Raw genomic sequence first — 16,644 nt, forward strand, 5'->3', positions numbered from 1 at the left:
CACGCCCAGCACAAGCGCTGTATTTCTTTACATATAAGGTGGAATGGCCCAGCTAAGCCCACAGTCACCAGGTGTAATTTACTTCTGTTCAATGGTACAGCCTGCAAAATTAGACACACACACACACACACACACACACACACACAGAGGCAGAGAGAGAGAGAGAGACTGTCTCAAGTACAGTAAAAATGGGCACACACCAAAGGTAATTGACAGTGACAAATTAATGTGATTTTTCTTGGCTATGCTTCAAAAATTTAGGGTCACTGGCCTTTGTCAATGCATAGAGGAGGAAAAGAGGGTTTCAGCTATGTCTAGAAATCGGCAAAGTACGCACATTCACTGATGGGTGTGCATGCACACGCAAAATATTGCAAACTACTCTCGCCTATATGATCGAACTGAGCTAAAGAAAAAATGTTGTGGCTTCCCTTCCTGTGCACCTCAGGTCAAGTCCGCAATCTTACTTCATTATTTAGAAAATAAAGTTGGCAAGAATCTCAAAACACAGCAAATAGTTATTTGGGTAAATGAAATAAAATGCTTCACTCATCCAAGTCTTGCCTCCTGCACTGCAAGCATTTTTGTAGACAAAGGAATGTTTCAGAAAAATGACATCTGCGTTCCTCTTTAACAAATTCTATAGAAGAAAGACAGGGACGTAGAGATTTGAATCTATTCTTTTTCCACTAGATGAAATGGCAACTTGAAAAAAAAAATGAAACTATTGATTCCAATAGTTTCTGGATTTTTCCTGAGTACTCTAATATCTCTATAACAGGGATAATTGAAAGATGACCACATAAGACCATCCTAATAATATTGATATGAAAGCCTACTTAGCATGAATGTGTACCTCATGAGAATTCAGCCGGCAAGCACTTCTCAACGGTAATTTTCATTTTCACTGCAATATGATTCACTGAGCCTGTGAGTCAAGAACGCCTTTGTGCTGAACCCACAGCCTTTTCAGCCTCCTGAAGCTCATGCTTGTACTGCAGAAACCTATGAACGACTGCTTGTGTTCAAACACACAGGCACGCAGTAAGGTATCGAGCACAAGGTAAGGGTTGAAAAGATAAGACAAAGGACTGGGTGAAGCGTTTGCCTTACAAGGATGGAGGCCTGGATTTGCACACCCAGTAGTCACATCAATGCCTGCATGGTACAACAGGCCAGTCATCCCATCACTGGGGAGGCAGAGACAAGGAGCCCTTGGGGTTTGCTGGCTAGATGGTCTAGTGAAATGGGTGAGCTCTAGGTGCAGTAAGGGACCTTGTCTCAATATAACAAGGTGGAGAAGAGATAGAAGACACTTGATGCCAACTGCTGGCCTGCATACATATGTACACACATGCACAGTCCCACTCACATTACCCATACATACACAAATGCTCACACACACACACACACACACACACAGAAAGAGAGAGACTCACTCACCATAGACACACACAAAAAGATAAGACAGAACTGAAAATTATGCCACCTCGTTGAAACCAGCCAGAAAGTTTTCTCTAATTTATACACATGCATGAAGTTTGAGCTGCTCTTACCAAACAGTACTTGGTGCAAGAAAGTGAGTTTTTACTGGCTCCGTGTGCCCTGTGCTGGTATTTCATGTGAGTTACTTTGAATTTCATTGTATCCCCCAAGAAGCAGCTAGAGGTTGAGGGTAAGCAGCTGAATGAGATCAATTACATATAGTATAATTATAGTTATATATTACTTATAATTATATACTATGTGCTACTATATATAATAATATCATATATATTAGGTTGTATATATTATATTATTTACTAACATAGTAAATAATGGGAACTAAATTGGGACCCTAGATCTCCTTAAAGCTCAAGTCCGTTCTCATTTTATTTTATTTTTAATATTTTACTTTTATTTATCTATTACTTAGAGACAGAGAGAGGGAGAGAGAGAGAGAGAGAAGAAGGGAGGGAGGGAGAATGAGTGCGCCAGGGCCTCCAGCCACTGCAAATGAACTCCAGATGCGTGCGCCTCCTTGCGCATCTGGCTAACATGGGACCTGGAGAATCGAACCATGGTCCTTAGGCTTCGGAGGCGTGTGCCTTAACCGCTAAGCCATCTCTCCAGCCCCCATTCTCATTTTAAACACTCATTTGCTCGTCCATTGTTTCATTACAAAACCAGCTTAAGGAACAGAAATAACATGGGTTACTTGACTTATGATGGAGTCACATCTCAATAACCCCACTGCAAATGAGAAGCCTCATTAAATTAAAAATACATTCGATACACCTAACTTACCAAACTTCCTGGCTTAGCAACCATCCACTGCATGACCCACTGTTAGTGGGTTGCCCTGGCGATGGTGTGGCCACCCAGGAGCCACGGTGGTCTGCCTGCTTCGCTCCAGCATTACCAGAGTGTCTTATAGTTTATCTAACTACCCCAGGAAGAGATCACGTTCTGAAATTTAGAGTATGGTTTCTACAAGTGGGCGTCAATTCTTGCACCATCATAGTGTGAAAAGTCCTATATGGCACGACGGTAAGTCGGGACTTCTGTGTATCGAGTGACCACATCCTCACTTCCATTTAGCAGGTGTCGCTCAGCCACAGTTACCTCTGAGCCTCTGAGCTTCAGAATGAAATCTACAGGCCAGATTATTCCTTCCCTTTCTTTTTTTCCTTAAGAGCCTGAAACTATGCCTATTCATTATGTCATTACACAAATATCCTATTCATATGAATATAACCATAAAATACACGTTTCTTCCTATACAATATACATTAATAATGATATATGTACACTTTTGTAACTTGATTTTATAGCCCAAGTTACATTTATAAGGCTATTCATATTGCTAGATTTTCCCAACATGTAGCTCTTAGTTTCTTACCATTCCACTCCTTGTTCTATTTCCTACTTAAATTTTTTCAATGTTGATATAAGTCATTCACCATTGACCATTTTCTCTACATACACCTTTGTCCCCACGTGCCCAAGCTTTTCTCGGAAATGTTCCTTGAAGCGGGATTTCTGGGTCCTCAGGTCTTTGATCAGTATGGACTGCGTTGTGACCATGGCTGGAGAAAGGGACTATAGGGAAGTAATTAAAGTGAAATGAGGTTATAAGGGTGGAGCTCTGGTCTGAAAGGATTAGTGACTTTATAGAAGAGACATCACAGAGTTTGTCCCATCTGTCAGAGCACACGAAGACCGGGCGAGGACAACAGAACGTCTTCACGCCAACGAGAACGGCCTCATCAGAAAAATAACTTTCCTGGAGCCTTGATCTTGGCTTTCCAGCCTCCAGAATTAGGAGAAAATAAACCTCTGTTGTCTGCAGCGCCTGGCCCATGGTATGCCTTTACGGCCGCCCTTGGTCCCTCATTAGTGATGCAAAACTAATATATGCATCTTCAAATGCTTTATCTGGCCAAGTCACTTCCAAAAAAGTCCTGACTCCCAACCGCACCAGCGATGAAGATCGCCTCATGACGTCCAAGCTTCACCAGCTCATGACCTGACAGTGGCCTTGGCACCACACCAGGCCAAGGGCTCTGATTCCTTCAATTACATCCCTCTCAGTCAAGATATGTGGGAATCTTTTTGCATAATAAGTGGTGGTTGTAGCTCAGCAGCAAGTGGGAGAGGTGTTTTCTTGGAGTTGTTTTCCCTGTCTCTTCTGGAAGCTTCTAATCCACAGTTTAACTCTTTAAAATAAAAACAGATTATTTTGGCTTATTGTGTGTCTAGATTTATCTCTTCCACTTTTGCCTTTGTTTTGTTTGGAGTCAGGGTCTCATTATGTAGCCTACACTGGCCTCAAATGCACAATCCTCCTGCCTCAGCCTCCCAAGTGTTGGAGTTATAGGCATGTGACACCATGATGGATCTTCGTGATTTTTAAAAAAATATTTTATGTATACATATATATGTGTGTGTGAGAGAGAGACAGAGACAGAGAGAGGAAGAGGCAGATAAGTAGAGAGAATGGGTGTGCCAGGGCCTCAAGTCACTGCAAACAAATTCCCAATGCATGTGCCACCTTGTGCATCTGGCTCATGTTAGTAGTGGGGAATCAAACTTGGGTCCTTAGGTTTCACAGACAAGTGCACTAACCACTAAGGAATCTCTCCAGCCCACTCTTTAGAATTTTTATCATACTTTTTTTGGGGGGCGGGGTTGGGTTTTCAAGGTAGGGTCTCACTCTGGTCCAGGCTGACATGGAATTAACTATATAGTCTCAGGGTGGCCTCAAACTCACAGCAATCCTCCTACCTCTGCCTCCCAAATGCTGGGATTAAAGGCATGCACCATCACACTTTATTGTTAACTAATGAATATTATCCAAGCTAATGAATATTATCCAAAATTAGAGATATAATGGTAATTTATTTATACAACATGAAATTATGTTAATAGTAAAAGCCTGATTTTTGTTTGAGCCAGGGTCTCACTCCAGCCCAGGCTGACATTTAAAAGTCACTCTCGGACTGGAGAGCTGGCTTAGCAGCTAAGGCATTTGCCTGCAAAGCCAAATGACCCAGGTTCGGATTGCCCAGTACCCTCATAAGCCAGATGCATGAGGTGGCATGGGCATCTTGAGTTTGCAGTGGCTAAAGGCCCTAATGTGCCCCATTTTCTCTCTCTCTCTTTCTCATAAATAAATAAAAATAAAAATATTAAAATAAAAGTCACTCTGGGCTGGAGAGATGGCTTAGCGGTTAAGCGCTTGCCTGTGAAGCCTAAGGACCCCAGTTCAAGGCTCGGTTCCCCAGGTCCCACGTTAGCCAGATGCACAAGGGGGCGCACGCGTCTGGAGTTCGTTTGCAGAGGCTGGAAGCCCTGGCGTGCCCATTCTCTCTCTCTCCCTCTATCTGTCTTTCTCTCTGTGTCTGTCGCTCTCAAATAAATAAATAAAAAGTTAAAAAAAAAAAAAAGTCACTCTGTAGCCAAGGCTGTCTTGGAACTCATAGCAGCAATCCTTCTCCTTCCAAGTGCTGGGATCACAGGCAGCAGCCACTATCCCTGGGTTAACTGTGGATGTTTTAAACTGTGATTAGCTCTGTTGTTTAGTTTTTCTTTTAAACTATCGAAATTATAATTTTTTGAGGTGTTTTGTTCACCTCTGTGTTTTACTTCAGTTTTTATCAGATAGAATGCACAAAATTTGTTATAACATAGTTTTCTGGGGCTGAGAAAATGGCTCAGCAGTTAAAGGCCCTTGCTTGCAGTCTACCAGCCTAGATTCCATTCTCTATTCACCTCCCGCTAAAGCTGGATGAGCATTCACTTGCCATGGCAAGAGACCCTGGCACACCTATACTCACACACACACCTATACACAAATAAATAAAACAAAATAATTTTTCTCTGTAGCAAATAAATTAAACCAATGACTACAAATACACATAACCAACCCAACCAAATAAAGCTGGTTTTGTTAATATTTTGCTGTCTGCTAACATTGATTTAGATATTAATGAAATTACTCAGAATTCTGGCTCTCTGTTCCGATCTCTTCTACTGGAAAGTGGATTTTTCCTGAGAGGCCTTACTGGCATAGTCAGCCCAACATGATATACTAGGCTAGTCCATTAGGGCCCTGTCAGTGATGCTATTTGAAGCCCATTCAGATAGAGTCTTCTCTACAAACATGCTTCCATTCACTGCGCTGGAAAAGCCTTTAGGGAAGGAGCCCACACTCACTCGGGCTAAATTTCAGGAGAGGTTTTGCTGGTTGGCCTCCTGGAATCTCTGAGATCTAATCCAGCTCACCATAGATCTGTACAGAAGCTCAGATCAGTTACCCTTCCTGCCGCCTCACGCTCTGCAGCACTTTCAGTGATACGTTACAGAATCACCCGACTTGGCCCCAAAGAGGTAGAGATGGCAAGATAAGTGGTCTTAGCACAAGGTACTTAGTACTCAGATATTCTAGCTTTTAAAATATTTTATTTTTATTTATTTGACAGAGAAAGAGAGAGAGAAAAAGAATGACACACAGAGAGAATAGGCATGTCGGGGCCACTGCAAACAACCTCCAGATGCATGTGCCTCCTTGTGCATCTGGCTAAGGTGGATACTGGGGAATCGAACCTGGGTCCTTTGGCTTTGCAGGCAAATGCCTTCACCGCTAAGCCATCCCTCCAGCCCCAGATATTCTAGCTTTTAAGATCCTAGGAAAAGATCTTGCAAGAAAGTAGGACAAGTTAGTCTTTACTTCAACACATCCATAATTAGGTAATGTTAACTAGGCTGTAAGGACTCAATTGTCACCTGATTCTGTCATGGTAAAGACTTGCAGAGCCGCTCTTTGGGCGGCTTAGGCACACGGTCACTTAATAACCCTGTGGATCTCACTATGTGTCATGGGCTCTTGGAGGCTCCGAAGACACCTAGGCATCCTACCAAGTCAAAAATACTTTAAAAAAAAAATTTTTTTTTCTAGAGAGAGAGAGAGAGAAAGAGACAGAGAGAATTGGCGTGCCAGGGCCTTGTCCACTGTAATAGAACTCCAGACACTTGCACCACCTAGTGGGCATGTGCGACCTTGCCCTGGCCTCACCTTTGTGTGTCTGGCTTACTTGGGATCTGGAGAGTCAAACATGGGTCCTTAAGCTTTGCAGGCAAGTGCCTTAACCACTAAGCCATCTCTCCGCCCCCCCCCAAATACTTTTATTATAGTTCTCTGCTGTTATGTGCCCTTCTCGCTGTGATGGTTGTTACTGATCACGCAAACATGACAGCAGGTGACAGATGTTCATCACAGCACCGTGAAGGAGGCAGCTCCAAGGCTGTGGCCCCACAGCTGCAAGGCAGCATGCCCATTGCATCAAAGGGTGCCCCCGGCTAAGTGGCAAAAATGAGTGGATTTGTTAGAGCTAGGCACTTGGACATAGATATTTTAAAATATTCCAGGTGAAGAGACAGGAAACACTGTAGCTGCAACCCAGGTACCATGTTGCACGTTCTAAGCACCCTGCTTCACCATGGCAGGGAAAGCCTAGTTTGAGCAAGTCAGCGGGGGAAGTGAGTTGTCCCAGTGAAGTGGCTGTCTAAGACACAGTGAGTCTGGACGAATGAACCTCAAAGTCCGCCCCCAGTGACACACCTCCTCCAGCAAGGCTCCACCGGTTGAGGGCTGAGTTTTTTAGAAGGCTTAATTACAAACACATGAAACCCCAGGGGACCTTTCACATTCACACCACCACACTGGCACATACCACCTGTTATAGTCAGCTTCCAGTTGCTGGGATAAGCATCCAAACCAGGCACAGTTTAGGGGAGGAAGGGATTGATTTCCAGCTGACAGATCCAGGGAGAAGTTCCATCAAATGGCAGAAGAAGCAACCTCCATACTTCCAAGCAGAGAGAAACCATCACCAGGCAGCAGATGCCAAAAGCAACAAGCACAAACGGGCAGCTAAGAGCAGGGACCCTGCCAGAGCTTAGACTTCTCTGCATACCTGTGGGCTGGAAATCAGATTCACCTCCAACACACCTTAGGACTAGACTCGAGGATCCGCCCCCAGTGACACCTCCTCCAGCCAGGAGTCTGGAGAAAGCTTTAATAAAACACCTGAGTTGGGGCTGGAGGGATAGCTTAGTGGTTAAGGCATTTGCCTGCAAAGCCAAAGGATCCTGCTTCTATTTTCCAGGACCCATGTAAGACAGATGCACAAGGTGGCGCACACATCTGGAGTTCGTTTGCAGTGGCTGGAGGCCCTGGCACACCCATTCTCTCCCTCTCTCTCTGCCTCTTTCTCTCTATCAAATAAATAAATAAATAAATAAATAAAATGTATTTTTTTAAAAACCACCTGAGTCTATGGGGGACATACATTCAAACTACCACACCACCACAAAGCTTTTTACATGAGTTCTAGAAACTCAAACTCGGGGTCTCATGATGCGAGGCAAGCCCCTTACTGCCTGGGCCATCTCACAGCCTCCCTTCTTTCTTTCTTGAGATTTGTTGTTGTTGTTTTTTTTTTTTTTTACAATTTTAAGTTGTTCTTTATTAGTTTAGTATTAGAAAACTTATAACATATTTTGATTAATTAATGTATTATACATTGAACAAAGTCTTCGGTGATATTATGGAGTTTGACTTATTTAACATGTTTATATATTAAACAAGTCAACCACAAACGTTCATCCAGCTCTCATAAGGAACTGTAAGAAATATATAGTTTTAAAATAAACATATAGTAAGAAATTTTAGTAATAAAACCATACATATGTGTTGGTGAGCACTCATTTCAGGTATCTTTGGTTACCCGTCATAAAGCTACATCGATTTACATAAACATCATTTTACTTTCAATTCACTCTACTGTGGTTTGCTGTGGCAGCATTAAGTAAAAGTGATCAGATGTATCTCTGCTTTTCTTCCAAGTCAGATTCTTTTTGGCTTTTTGAGGTAGGGTCTCACTCTGGCCCAGGCTGACCTGGAATACACTATGTAGTCTCAGGGTAGCCTCGAACTCACAGCGATCCTTCTACCTCTGCCTCCTGAGGGCTGGGATTAAAGGCATGCACCACCATACCTGGCTTCCAATTCAGATTCTTTTTTTAAAAAATTTATTAATTTTTTGTTTTACTAATTAGTTTCATACTCAGTGAGTACAGTCAAGTTGGTGAGATTTTTTGAGGTGAGGTCTTGCTAATGTAAGCTGACGCACTCCCCGCCGTGTAGCCCTGGGCTGGGCTCAAGCTTGTGGAAAAGCCTTCTGCCTCAGCCTCTTCAGTGCTGGGATTACAGACATGCATCACTAAGTCCAGCAACATGTAGTTTTTCTCAGTCCATGCCACATTTATTTTTATTTATTTATTTGAGAACAGCAGAGACAGAGAAAGACAGAGAGAAAGAGTGGGTGCATAAGGGCCTCCAGCCACTGCAAATGAACTCCAGATGAATGCCCCATTTATGCATCTGGCTTATGTGGGTACTGGGAAATTGAGCCTCGAACTGGGGTCCTTAGGCTTCACAAGCAAGTGCTTAACCGCCAAGCCATCTCTCCAGCCCCATGGCACAATTTTTTAGCTTTTTAAAAATTTATTTTTACTTATTTCTTATGGAAATGTTCAAATATATATGAACATAGAGAGATGCTATGGTGCCCTTCACACTCATCACATAGCTTCAGCAGTCAAGAATTAGGGCCAACTTGATGTCACCCACTTCCCCAACCAACCCAGTTTCTCCATCCCTCTCTGCCATCTAGAATGTTCTGGGAAAAAAAAAAATCTAGAGCCAGATAGATACATGGAGCATAGAAACCACAGTGCTAAGGCCATGAAACTTGTAAGGAGCATAGGAAAATATTCTAATTTCTTTTAAAATCAAAAGTGAAAAGAGCCAGGCGTGGTGGCGCACGCCTTTAATCCCAGCACTCGGGAGACAGAGGTAGGAGGATCGCCGTGAGTTCAAGGCCACCCTGAGATGACAGAGTTAATTCCAGGTCAGCCTGGACCAGAGTGAGACCCTTCCTCAAAAATAAAAAAAAATTTTAAAAAATGTGAAAAGAATGAATCATTCAAGTCAAATAAAAATGTTTCACTTTTTTGTTATATAATAAAATGATGATGATGCCTTTTAAGGGCCTGTGAAAATCTACGTTGGTAGAAGGGATCTCATGAAAGTGAAGGTGCCTGGGATGGAGGAAAATCTTGCTGTGACCCCATCTTAACCAGCATGTCCAAGCTGAATTGACTTCAAAGATGCTTCAGACAATCCTTACCATATAATTATATATCAAATATTCTATGCAATACTTTTTTTAAAAAATAAATGAAGTGCGGGCCTAGGAGATGGTTCAGCAGTTAAGAGCATGCTTACTGCCCAGGGGTGAGACTGTCCTAGGTGGAAGACTCCCCAAACCCACATTAAAAATCTTGACGGTGGCTGGAGACCCTATCAGAATGACATCAATCAAAATCGGACATCAGGGCTGAAGAGGTGGCTCAGCAGTTAAGTTGCATGCTTGCAAAGCCTGACAGCCTGGATTTGATTCCCCAGTACCCACATAAAGCCAAATGCACAAGGTGGTGCATGTGCCTGGTGTTCATTTGCAGTGGCAAGAGGACCTGGGCAGCCAATTCTTATTCTGTCTCTGCTTGCAAATACATAAACAAAATTAAAACAAAACAAAAACAATCTAGACACTGACATGCACTTCTGTAACCCTAGTCTGCAGAGAGGCAGAGACCAGAGAATGGATGGAGCTCACAGACCAACATCACCTCTGGATTGAAGGAGAGGCCCCCATCTCAAGGAAATATATATGTGAGTAATAAGAGAAGGACAGCCATAAATTCATTTTTTTTAAAAAAATAAAAAATGGCCCTGACACGCATGTGCGTGGGACACACACATGTGCATACACCACACATTACTGATACCACACAATACTGTACACATGCACACGCACAATAAATAAATAAATATGAAGTGAACCTGTAACATGAACGAAAACAACGGAGTTTGTGTTGTCAAGGATAAAATCTGAGAAATCCAGGACACTTGTAATTTTCAAAATCTGTATTGCTACCATCAGCATGATAATTTTTCAACAGTTAAAGATTTTTAGAATGAGTTTGGTGATGATGCAAATGAATTTTTAATTTTTTTTTTTTTTTCGAGGTAGGGTCTCACTCTAGTCCAGGCTGATCTGGAACTCCCTATGTAGTTTCAGGGTGGCCTCGAACTCACGGTGATCCTCCTACCTCTGCCTCCCAAGTGCTGAGATTAAAGGCCTGCGCCACCACTCCCCGCTGAATTTTTTATTTTTTTTTTAAATGAATTTATTTCTTTGCAAAGAGAATGAGAGAAAGAAAGAAAATGAGTGTGCCAGGGCCTCTAGCCATTGCAAATGAACTTCAGATGCACGCATCACCTTGTGCATTTCGTTTTATGTGGGTAGTGGAGCATCAAACCTGGGTCCTTAGGCTTCAGGTAAGTGCCTCACCCATTAAGCCATCTCTCCAGCCAACAAATGGAGTTTTGTCCTGAAATTATACAGTGAAGTAGACTCGCATGAGGGATGTCTGCATAATCCAACAATCCCAGCATTTTTTCAAATGATCAGTGTGTGTCATAAGATCAAGAGAGGCAGAGGCAGGAGAATTTCTGGAAGCTCATGACCAGTGTGGTGAACAACAATGACAAACCCTGCCTTAAATGAGACAGAGGGCAAGGATTGACCCAAAAGTTGTCCTCTGACCTCCACGGACGCATAGCTGCATGCATCATCCCAGTCACATGAAAACGCAGACACACCCCCCAAATAATAAAAATTACACTTTTTAAATTTTTTTTTTTTTTTTTTTTTTTTGGTTTTTCAAGGTAGGGTCTCAGAGTCTAGACCAGACTGACCTGAAATTCACTATGTAATCTCAGGTTGGCCTCAAACTCAGGGCGATCCTCCTGCCTTTGCCTCCCGAGTGCTGGGATTAAAGATGTGAGCCACCACGCCCTGCTTAACTAATTTCTTGATGGTTTTTCTTTCTTATAGTGCTAAACAGGAAGTCCATCTAGATGGTCTTTTAGGATTCTCCTTTCTGTCTTTAATATGTAATGAGATTGGAAGGGAGTTAGGAGATCATCAGCTAGGAGACTGAATCAGATAGTTTCTCCAGTAATTGAAAATCCTTAGACAAGTTGACTTATTTCTTATTTCAGATCAATAATAATTGAGGCCTTCCCCACCCCCAGAACAGCAAGCAGGTGGCTCCCAGGTCCCTTCTTCCCATTTGCAGGCAGATGGTATCTCTGTCTTAGAATCCTTAGGAACAGTAGCGTGGGGCAGACAAAACTTGCTGGTTTGAAATAACCACATTCTCCAAATAGACTGTGATTGCATGCCCACCATTTGGGATTTCCATAAGCATCCAGAGTTAATGCTACAGGGCTTAGACCCTAGGTTGTGCTCATATGACAATGGTTTAGGAGCATATCCCAGCCAGGTGTTGACCAGCAGTAGCTGACAAACCCAGCTGGAGGGAGATTCTAAATGGCAGATTTTTTAAAAAAAAAAAAAAAAACCCACTGGGGAGTAAAGTGTTAAAACTGGGCAAGTGGCAAAGACCAAGCCTGCAGCCTGTCAAAAGCCCAGTTTGGAGGCAAGCCCTGGGGTTGTGGGGAGAGCAGTGCAGGAGAAAGAGTGTTGATATGGGCGAGCAACTGAGGTGGGAACTCTCAACTTACAAACCTGGGGAGACATTAAAAAAAATGCCCCTCACTCTTCTCTGCCTTTATAAGGAAGCAGAACAAGTTTGCTTAACATCATTTCTCAAGTGCTCTGAAATTTAATGAATCCAGCAGCTGCTGAAATTTGTGACTGGAAGTTGCAAGCAAATGCTCACAGGTTTATTGTCATCTTTATAGAGATATATACTGTTTTGACCAAAATTGCCAGAAAGTTCTGGGATCTCTGGATCTTAATCCACTAATCTGAGCTTAACCCACTTCTTTTATGTACAGAAAGTATCTGTGAGAAGTAGTTCTTTGGGGACACTTGAAACCCCTATATTGGCTAGAACTTAGACAGCAGAGAATGAATCTAGGATCTGCTGTCGGGCTTACCTATAAATGTCCAGGATTTGTAGTTCAATGTCAAAGGCTTTATATTATTTTAACATTGCCTTGAATTTTGCTTTTTCGCTTTAACTAATGGGAGTGAAGAAAAGTTGAGAATTTATCTATTTGGCAGCCCACGAAGCACTGTAGATAAAATATGCACGTGTGAGCATTTCAGAGTGCTGGCTTACAGGGTTGAAAAAGCATCTTTGGGCTGGAGGGATGGCTCAGCAATTAAGGCACTTGCCTGCAAAGCCTAAGGGCCCAGGTTCAACTCCCCAGTACCCATGTAAGCCAGAAGCTTACAAGGTGCCACATGCATCTGGAATTTCTTTGCAATGGCTGGAGGCCCTGGCATGTCCATTCTCTCGCTCTTCAAATAAATAAATTAAATTAAGTATTATTTTAAAAGCATCTCTCAGGGGTCTGAGGAGATGGCTCTGTGGGCAAGACACTTGTCATTCTAGCAACTATGTGAGCAAGACTTCCATCTGTCATCCCAAAGCTAGAGAGGCAGAGACAGGGCAGCCCTGACGTGACCTGGCTAACTAGACTAGCTGAGTCTAAGAGCGCTGGGTTCTAGAAGACCCTGCCTCCATCAATAAGGTGGAGAGAGGTTGAGAAAGACCCTTGATAATAGCAACTACCCTCCTGATGCACACACATGCGCATACATACGCTATGTACACACGTGCTGCCTCACATATGCGCATGCATGCATCCACACTGCACATGCAAAATAAAACACCATTTTCCTTTGTAAAACGCCCAGGACAACTGGAGCCATGGGAATTGTGCAGCTCTTTAAAATGAATGTGAAATTGGCAAAAAAAAAAAAAGTTAAACAAAAAAATTAACATTAATGGCTTAATGTCAAAGTCTGCCACTCCCCCGCCCCCCGCCCAGTAAGGTGCTACAGCGATACATTATATATGTATATATATTGTTTTTCTTTCGAGGTAGATTTCACTGTAGCCCAGGCTGACCAGAAATTAACTATGTAGTCTCAGGGTGGCCTCGAACTCATGGCAATCCACCTACCTCTGCCTCCCAAGTGCTGGGATTAAAGGCGTGCGCCAAGTCGCCCGGCCTACAATATTTTTAAGAGTCTCACTAACATCATATTGTCATAATAACTAGTAGCCTAGAAGCTAGACTGAGAGGCCATATTACTAAAATGTGAGGATTGTATGACACTGAAAGACTCACAAGTGCAGAAGGAATTGCGCCAAAAGGTAGAATTTCAGACCAACTTGCAGCCAAGAATGAGATCAAGGGAAGACGTTTATAATGGTAAACAGAACGGACACCAGAAGTCAGTAATGATTTAATGTATAAACTAAACAGGCAGAAAAGTTTAGGAAGTAAAGACAATATGATCTTCTACAGGGTGATTGTTTATAAAGACTCTATCAGGCTGGGGAATGGCTCTGTGAATGTTAAATGTGAGAACCTGAGTTCAGACACCAGAGCCCTCTCAAAAGATGGATGCCGGGGAAGGGGCTGGAGAGATGGCTTAGTGGTTAAGCGCTTGCCTGTGAAGCCTAAGGACCCCAGTTCAAGGCTCAATTCACGTTAGCCAGATGCACAAGGGGATGCACACGTCTGGAGTTCGCTTGCAGTGGCTGGAGGCCCTGGTGATCCCAAACTCTCTCTCTCTCTATCTGCCTCTTTCTCTCTCTGTCGCTCTCACGTGAATAAGTAAAAATAAACAAATTTTTTTTTAGAAAAAGATGGATGCTGGGGTGGCATCTGTAATCCTAGGGTGCTTACCCTGAGAACAGAGGCAGATAGAGAGGGAGAGAGTATGGGCACGTCAGGACCTCCAGCCGCTCCAGATGTGGGCATCACCTTGTGCAGCTGGCTTTATGTGGGTACTGGGGAATGGAACTCCGGTTTTTAGGCTTTGCAGGTAAGCGCCTTAACCACTAAAGCATCTCTCCAACCCTGAGGCACTCATTTTACACATGTAGCCTCTGGATTTGTGTGGATTCAGTTCATCTTTTCCCAGTGAGAGAAAGCTTTGGGGGGCAAGGCAATAAGGCAGGAAGTGGCGTGGAAGAAGGATGGAGGATATTGGAACATGACTCGTTGGGAAGAAATGCAAAGATAGTGGTACACATGAGTTTTCCAAGTGGGAATCACCTAACGGGTGTTAGCATCAGTAGAGGCGCCTTGAATACAGCCCCTTCACTTGTGTGGTTATAAAAGGTGGCGTGGGCTGGAAAAATGGCTTAGTGGTTAAGGCACTTGCCTGCAAAGCCAAAGAACACAGGTTTGATTCCCCAGGACCCACGTAAGCCAGATGCACAAGGGGGTGCACACATCTGGAGCTTGTTTGCAGCAGCTGGAGGCTCTGGTGCTCCTATTCTTTCTCCTTCTCTCTCTCTCTCCCTCCCTGCCTATTTCTCTCTCTCTCTCTCAAATAAATAAAGAAAAAGAAAAAAAGTTTAAAAAAAATGTTGGTGCATTAACACTGGAGAGATGGTTGAGCATTTAAGAGCATCTCCCCTACAGGCATGAGGGCCTGAGGAGGCTCAAGAGACTGCTGGAGTCCAATCCTCAGGGCCCACATAAAACAGCTGGGGATGGCCACATGGCTCTGTAACGCCAATCCCATAGGAGGCAGACACCATAGAATCACCAGGGCTTCAGACTCCAGCTCCAGTAAGACTGGGCAGAAGAAGTATTTATGGAGTTGGACATCTGACTTTCCCCTTTGTCCATGACTGGCAAGCACACCCTGCTACAGGCGAGCGTATGGGGTGTGCATGGGCACACGCATGTATGCATAACACACACACACACACACACACACACACACACACATGTACACACAATATTGCACGTGCATAAAAGTTGGCACATTGGGGCTGGAGAGACAGCTCAGCGGTTAAGGCACTTGCCTGCAAAGCCCGAGGACCCAGGTTCGATTCCCTGGTACCCACAAAAAGCCAGAAACACTGTGGTGCCTGCATCTGGAGTTCATTTGCAGTGACTAGAGACTCTGGCATTCTCTCCTTCCCTCTCTCTCCCTCTTTCCTTCCCTCTCTCTTTTACCCAACAAGAAGGGAAAAGAGCTTGTTCTGGTTCATTGTTTGTGGGTACAGACCATCGTGGTGGGGAAGGCATAACAGTAGGAATATGAGATTGCTGGGCGCCTTAGGTCCACGAGGAGAAAGCAGAGAGAGGAATGCTCTGTGGCCCGAACCTTTTCCCTCTCACTCATTCAGGACTCCGGCCCATGGGCTGCTGCTACGCGCACTCAGGCTGGGTCCTCCAGCCTTGGGTAAACCTCTCTGTAAACAGCCCATCGGCAAACGCAGAGGAGTGTTTCCTAAGTGACTCTCATCCTGTCAAGTTGACAATGATGATGAAACACCACACTGAGACTGGGGACTTAAAAGGACAGGCTTTTTTTTTTTTTTTTTTTCCTTACAGTCCTCGAGGCTAGGAAGTCCAAGGTCAAGCGAACCACATCTGGTGAGGACTTTATGCTGCCTCAGACCAATGCAGAAAGCTGAAAGACAAGAAAGTTAAAGGCTCATACTCACAGCTTCAAGTCTTTTACAAATATGTTTTTTTTTAATTTTTTTTATTTATTTATTTGAGAGCGACAGACACAGAGAGAAAGACAGATAGAGGGAGAGAGAGAGAATGGGCGCGCCAGGGCTTCCAGCCTCTGCAAACGAACTCCAGACGCGTGCGCCCCCTTGTGCATCTGGCTAACGTGGGACCTGGGGAACCAAGCCTCGAACCGGGGTCTTTAGGCTTCACAGGCAAGCGCTTAACCGCTAAGCCATCTCTCCAGCCCCAAATATGTTTTTGTTTATTTATTTGCAATGAGAGAAAGAGAGAATGGGCACATTGGGGCCTTCTCCAACTGCAAATAAACTCCAGATACATGTACCACTTTGTGCATCTGGCTTTACGTGGGAACTGGAGAATTGAACCTGGGCCTTTAGGCTTTGCAAGCAAGCACGTTTCACTGCTGAGCCATCTCTCCAGCCTTCAAGTCATTTTATAATCTGCATTCATTCATTCAATCGTACAGTGACTCATGGGCTTCCAGG

This window comes from Jaculus jaculus, chromosome 12 (assembly GCF_020740685.1).
Source record: "Jaculus jaculus isolate mJacJac1 chromosome 12, mJacJac1.mat.Y.cur, whole genome shotgun sequence".
Classification (NCBI taxonomy): Eukaryota; Metazoa; Chordata; class Mammalia; order Rodentia; family Dipodidae; genus Jaculus; species Jaculus jaculus.